The sequence below is a fragment of the Agelaius phoeniceus genome, chromosome 4, assembly GCF_051311805.1.
Source record: "Agelaius phoeniceus isolate bAgePho1 chromosome 4, bAgePho1.hap1, whole genome shotgun sequence".
NCBI classification, from domain to species: domain Eukaryota; kingdom Metazoa; phylum Chordata; class Aves; order Passeriformes; family Icteridae; genus Agelaius; species Agelaius phoeniceus.
This window is the reverse complement of record NC_135268.1, coordinates 50,364,032-50,370,734: the sequence shown is the minus strand read 5'-3', so window position 1 is coordinate 50,370,734 and position 6,703 is coordinate 50,364,032.

Genomic DNA, 6,703 nt, shown 5'->3' with positions numbered 1-6,703 from the left:
CCTAAATATGATGTAAAGGTTGGAACAAGGTAGCAGGGTAAAAGCATGTATTAGAAAAAAAATAAGCTATTTAATGTTTTATACATGTGCATTAGAGTTTCCTGTAGTGGTTATTACTATAATGCCTAAGTGTTCTCTAAGTCATTTAGATGTGCTCTGTAGAGGTCCTAATGCAGTTAGGTAGAATCATCTCTTCTTTTCTCAGTAGAGACACAAGGCTCAGGTGTACCACTCTCCACTTTTCTTCCTTGCTATGTCTTACTCATGCTGCTAATAGCAGAAAAGCTTTCTCAGAGAATATAATTTTGCATGCATCTTGATGGTGGTCAGATGTGTCTTAAAGCTGATTGCACTGCTAACCCTCTATAAATCTGAATATTTCCTGCTTTTGGTCTTTGTGTCCTTCACCTTTTATGTACCTGCCTAGTGCAGCATAGCCAGGCATGGTCAGAGATGCTTTCAGTTCCAGGTGACTTCTTAGAGTAGAACCTACCTTAGAGTAACAAAAATACCTGTGTACTGAGAGAAATGAGCCAAGCATCATGTGCTTTCAGTCACAGCACTGATCAGGAGGCAGCACTCACTGGTCAGCAGAAACCTCTCAGATCTCTGTGGAGACCTAGCTCCTGCAAAACTGTGTGGAATAATGCAATACAAGGTTAATGCTTCCAGATCTCTCTCAACAAAGTAATTCCTTTGCTTTAAACTCTGTGTGTGGAGTGCAAGGACTTTGCATCAGAACTGCACTATTTTAGTACCTAGAAAGGTTGCAATAGAAGGCTCAGTGCCTAATTGCCATTGAAGTGCAATACTGAAAGTCTCATGAGGCATTCACCTACCTCTCCTAAACCCTAATTATTTCTGTGTATTCCCTTATTAAAAAGCTATGCTTTCTCAGTAGTGCATTTTTGTGCTCGTTCCAATATGGCACTGTGGCAACATAAGTATCCAGAAATGGCATCTCCTGTGGTTAGTACTGTTCCTAAATAGCAATTGTATTTGCAGAGAAGTGATGTATCTGTTCACTTCTTTCTTCAGTAGTTTTATATACTTGTTGCCATGATAAATGTTACTTGGTTCTATCTGTAATACGCTGTCTCTCTCTAATACACTCATTGATACTCACTTTTCCAGTAGTGTATGAAAACCCACCAATTGCTATGGATATTAATAAATTTTTCCGTTTACAAGATAATGAGCAGATGTATAAATTGTAGATGTCTTTGATTTCACTCCTTCCCTTCTGCCTTTGATGTCAATGTTCTTCTTAGGTGAACAGTTCTCAGCCTTTGACATATTGAGAGCATTAGTTTAAACCATTCAAGCTGTAATTTACATTCCTCTCAGCCATAATGAAATTGAACTGGGTTTTAGCTTTTTGAAGATTGCTTTTGGTTTGCTAAGATATGGCCCTATGTCTGAGACCGCTTGTTTTAAATTAGCAGCAACTCTGAGAAAGTGATGCATGTATATATATATATATATATATATATATATATATATATTCATAAGGCCTTTAATGCCATCAGTGCTCATCTCATGACAGCAGATGCTTAATTTTGGAGAAAGCATTCATGCAAAGAATACACAATAACAGTTATTATCTGCTAAAGTTTCTCTTACACTGTCTTTCTTTCCATTTTCTGTGTTTTACAAAAATGTTGGGAGGTTTGGGGGTTTTTGTATTCTTATTGAATCTTAAAGAAATGCTGAAGTCAAAGTCTGAGAGGCTACTGTGAGCTGTTCAACCATTACTTTGACTCTTTCCCTTTGCATTTACTGATAATTCTGTCTCCTCTTCAAGATGTATGATGTGAGACTCATTTAGTGAACCGGATTAATTAAATTAAATTAAAATTAAAGATTTTTAAAAACAATTGTTGAGGGGATGGTATAAAGACTTGTCTTGCCTGGAAAGACTTTAATACAGATCAGGACCACTTCAAAGAAAAGACAGGTGTAATTTCTAGACCAGTGACATCATCAGCTTAATCTCTCCAGGTTTTGTTTCAAGGAGCCTAAATAGTTACAGATCCACAAATAGTTACAGATCTATGCCTGTAATACCCTGAACTTATTCTGCTACTGGTCTGGGATTGACAATTCTGAATGCCATTTGGTGCTCAGAATGGTGTGTGTTCCAGTCTAATGCTGCCATCAGACTTGAAATCTGAGATCTTCCTCTTGGTCCAGATCCCCGAGAACTTTAGAGATTTATTTAACTCAGAAGCTGGAACTGGAAGATGAAACAGTGGAAACAGCCCTGTTTGAATAGAATCTATGCAGCTCCAGTAGTTACCTTTGTGAACTCTTCTGAAATCTGATTTTCTGCTCTGCAAATACATGAAAACACTGTCTTTTAAAAGTTACCTTACAGTAAGATTCTGTAATTCTGGGATATGCACTGGCTGGTATTTATACCAGAAATCTTTATACATGAAAAGCAGAAAACACCACTGGAGCTGCTGAAAAATAAAACTTGTCAGAAATAATCAGTTTTTGTGAGAAAGCACTAGAGATAAACAATGGGAATTTGTTGCTGTGTTAAGCAACACCAGTCTGAGTAGCTCAGTTTCAGTCCACTAGAGGTCTGTGAAATCATTTCCCAAATATGCTTTTAATCTTGTTTTGCAGCAACCTCGCTGAGTGTGATAGAGTTAAAATAAAAAACTTTTGATCCAGTTTCTGTTGTTCTTAAACAAAGGACTACATCCACAGAGAGTTCTATTTAAGAGACATATCTGACTTAGAAAACAATCCTAGCCGATTCGTTATTCTTGGATCAGCACAGGGAATTGCTCTTACTACTGATTGACTAATATTTTATGTAAAAGATTGGCTTTCCTTGCAAATGGTCATTTTTTTCAAATAGGAAGAGAGTACCATGTGGTGCAGAGAGTTCATTAGCATGAAATACCCACTCCATCGTGGTTCTTCATTGTGCTAAATTTACTTAAGTGGAAAAGGAGCCAAGATCCATGGCCTTGCATTGCTAATGAGGTTTTCCAGAGCACTGAGAGGACACAGGTGGTTATCTATTAGCATCTAGCTCAGACTGTTTGACTTGCTTTCAAATCGCTTGTTTGAACTTAGGTTCAAAATATATCTGGGGCATTATTTTTTTCTAGTTTTTTGGTGCTATACTAGCTAATTTCCTTTAATTTCTATTCTAATTATAGTTATATTAGAGCATATTTTATCCCTAATTTTATGCTGCATGTGTAGTTCGTTTAATTCAGCACATAAAAACAGCTGAAATAATGCTCTAAAAGGCATTAGTAAATTTGTGATTTTTGTAATGAAACCAGTGCCTGGTGTTAGCATTCAAGAGCATAAGCAGAGCATTACAAATCATAAGATAATTGTGGCTATTCAAAAAGGTACAGGTAGGCTCCATACATTCTAATCTTTAATCCCAGTTGCTGCAGTTCAAAGAGAGTGATTGTTCAGAGCAGAAGATGCAGCGAAAAATGATGGTATTCAAAATTTCCTGAATTAATTTGAATATATTATTTTCATCTCTGTTCAGGATTCAATATTTCACTTGGTTTCAGTTAAATTCTTTGTATTTGGTTGATATTCAGTATGTAGTTCATGTGTGCATTGCTAAACAGTGCTACTGCAAAATGATTTTTTGTGCCTTGAAATATAATTAATGTAAAGCTGGCTATCATTGATAAATGTTGGGTACTTATCAGTATTTAGCATATAGGGAAATATGAAAGGGAATAAAATAATTTGTCTAAAGCAATTAGTTGTCTAAATTAAAGATAAAGGATTAAGGATGAGACATTTAAAGAATCAAGCAGAATAAATATATAAAATGTTCAAAAGTACAAACACGACACTTTTAAGTTGGTAGCTCATCATAAGATAACAGGTGCCTTTGTATTTGCTGTGGACAAGCACAGAGTACACAGTATTAAATGATGCCTAGGTGTGATACACATAATCACCTTAGAAAGTAACAGATAGGAAAGGCTGCAATGCATTGAAGTCTTGAAACATGTTTCCACTAAAATAAGTGGTGACTACTGGCAAAATATATGGAGAGCCCAATCCTCCACTTTGAGAAGCAGAAAATAGTATATGAACCTGCTTACAGCAGTGTTACTTTTGTTGTCTGAAATATATTGTGCTGGCTCTTAGGCTGGAATGCACTTCAGCTGCCAGGAATCAGATCTACTGATTTTTTTGACCATAGGATAAATCTGACCAAGAACTAATGCTGAGCTCTGTCCTGTCACCTGGATGTGACTAACAGCAAATGCCAAATGGGTCAGGAAACCATGCCAAGTACCACTAGACACTCATGGAATTTAAAATATATATATCAAAAGTACAAATTTCCTTTTCCTTCCCTCCTGTGCCTCCAAAGTTGATTCAGCACATATGTAGCATCACCTGCATGTTGATCCACCAGTCTCCCGGAAGCCTAGTTATCATCACTTGAATCACAAAATAGAAAGGTACATTTTTTTGTCTCTTTTACTCAAGGAGAAAGAGAAGAAAAACTCACACAAGAGCCTGGGATGTTTAGAAGGTTGTGAGAAAACCATCATTCTACTTCGTGGGTCTTCCACAAGAGAAAGACACAAGATCCACATGAATGCTAAAAACCCCCTATGGGCTACCTTCCTAAAAGAAAATGTAAAGCTACCAAAAAAAGAGTTCCTCCAGGGTTGAAACTCTTTTCCTGGTCTTTTAAAGTAGATCAAGACTTCTAGTATTTGGGTGACATAGCAAACATGACCTTTATTTTAATAAAATATACTGTTATGGTCTATGTCAGAGCTTGAGAAGCAAGTAAAAAAGAGTGACCCTGATCCAAAAGACAGAACCAATTACAAAACAAGGCCCTTCACTGAAACAAAAATCCAACTTATTTTCCTCATTTCTGTGAAACAGAGGATGGTGTAGTCATCATCACTGCTGCCATGAATAAGCTCTGGTATGATAATGAAGTGAAAGTACCTTTGAAACAATTATTTATGTATCATTTTTCAAACAGAACATAGAAGATATTGGGATGACTTTGTAAATTTATTTTATGGGCAATTTCACAGCTTTTCTCTCCTGCTGAGAATTTGATAATGGATATTGATTGTCTCTAAAGTGAGTGCAGGAGTGTGTGTAATGGTATTGCTATGGTCTATTTGCTTTACATGCATTGTAGCTGAGAAAATAAATAAGAGTCCCCATGTTAACAATTATGTCACAAAGAAGATCACTTTTGCATATATGGATCATGGGAATATATTACTAAGCAAAGGTGAATCCTAAATGCCCCATATAAAATGTCTGCTCCGACTTGAATGTCTGCTTTTAGACCCAGAGTGCAAGACCTCAGACAGAGCTATTCTAATCTGTGGTTCTAAAAGGCTAAAAAAACAAACTGTAATGCTCCTGGAGCCCTCTCTAGAGGAAATGTTGACCCTCTTTTTTAGCAGAAAACTGCATTTAGTGTAGACCTACCATACTACATACCACCAGTGCAATTTTGCTGACTGCTGTGGCTGTCAACTCACTGAAATGGAAGAGAATATGAGTGACGAGTTGTTTTCTTTTGTCCTGAAAAGTACAGATGTGAAGGTCAGTGAAAGATCAAGGATGACTTCCTGACACTCTCTTCTCTTGTGTTGTGTGAAGTTTTAATGCCAATGAGTAGGAAGGCAGAACAGATAAACCTGCATTCAGCAGTACACTACTACTTTTATGTAGAAGTTACAGTGGTCTTTAGCTGGGCATTGGTTTTCTGGGAATGTGGGCAGATCAGAGTCCTGAATTCACATGGCCTGTGTGCCAAAAGTAGATGGGGCTTGCAAACAGACCAGGAGCAAGTTCCTACCAAATTGCATATCAACATTCAGCATGTTAGCTACAGCTAAATTGTTTTGTCTTAGTTACTCTGCTTGCTCTTGATTGTATGGGAAAACTGAGAAGAAAGTATTTTTATTACTTTTTCCACAAATGTTTTCTTAGACAATGTTATTGCTTCTGCATTTCTGATTAGTTTGACTATTTCTGTTTGAGGCTTTAGAGGACTGAAAGCATTTCCTTAAGAAAGTGTTTATTGTTGCCACAGTCCAGTACTCTCCAACCAGTTTTTTTAGGTATTCCATATGTAGACAGTGTAATGTATAATATCAAATTTACTTATTTGAAAATAGGTGAATTACATGAGATTTCTGAATTAGCGAAGTGATACAAAATAGACTGAAAACACAATACAAATCTAAGTCACACCTAGCAAAATATACATGTACTGGGCATCCCCAGTTACCAGAAAGGAATATATGGATGGAAGCCAGCTCGAGCCTATTTCTCTCTTCAGAATACTTTTGCTATTTGTCTGGATTTATACTCTGTCTTGAATAAGTGTTGTTCCCCTATTCACTCCCCAGTCTGCATGGTGGTCTGGCTGAGAAAGGGAGAAATTTGCACTCTTTTAATAACTCAGGGAGAAACCCTTACACCAGCTGACCAACTCAGCTCTTGGTAGCTGTTTCTCTAAAACAAAGGCTGCCTTCCAGTCCCCTTTGTGTTGTGATAAAGTCAGCTTCTTTGCAGCAGCTGTGGGCAGTCACAGGGTTACTCCCTGACCTTCACAGGCACAGCCCTGTTGCCCATCTCCTCTGAGTTATCTTTTATTAAAAGGTTTTATTGGCCAGTATACAAAGCAATATTTTTTCTTTTTCTTCCA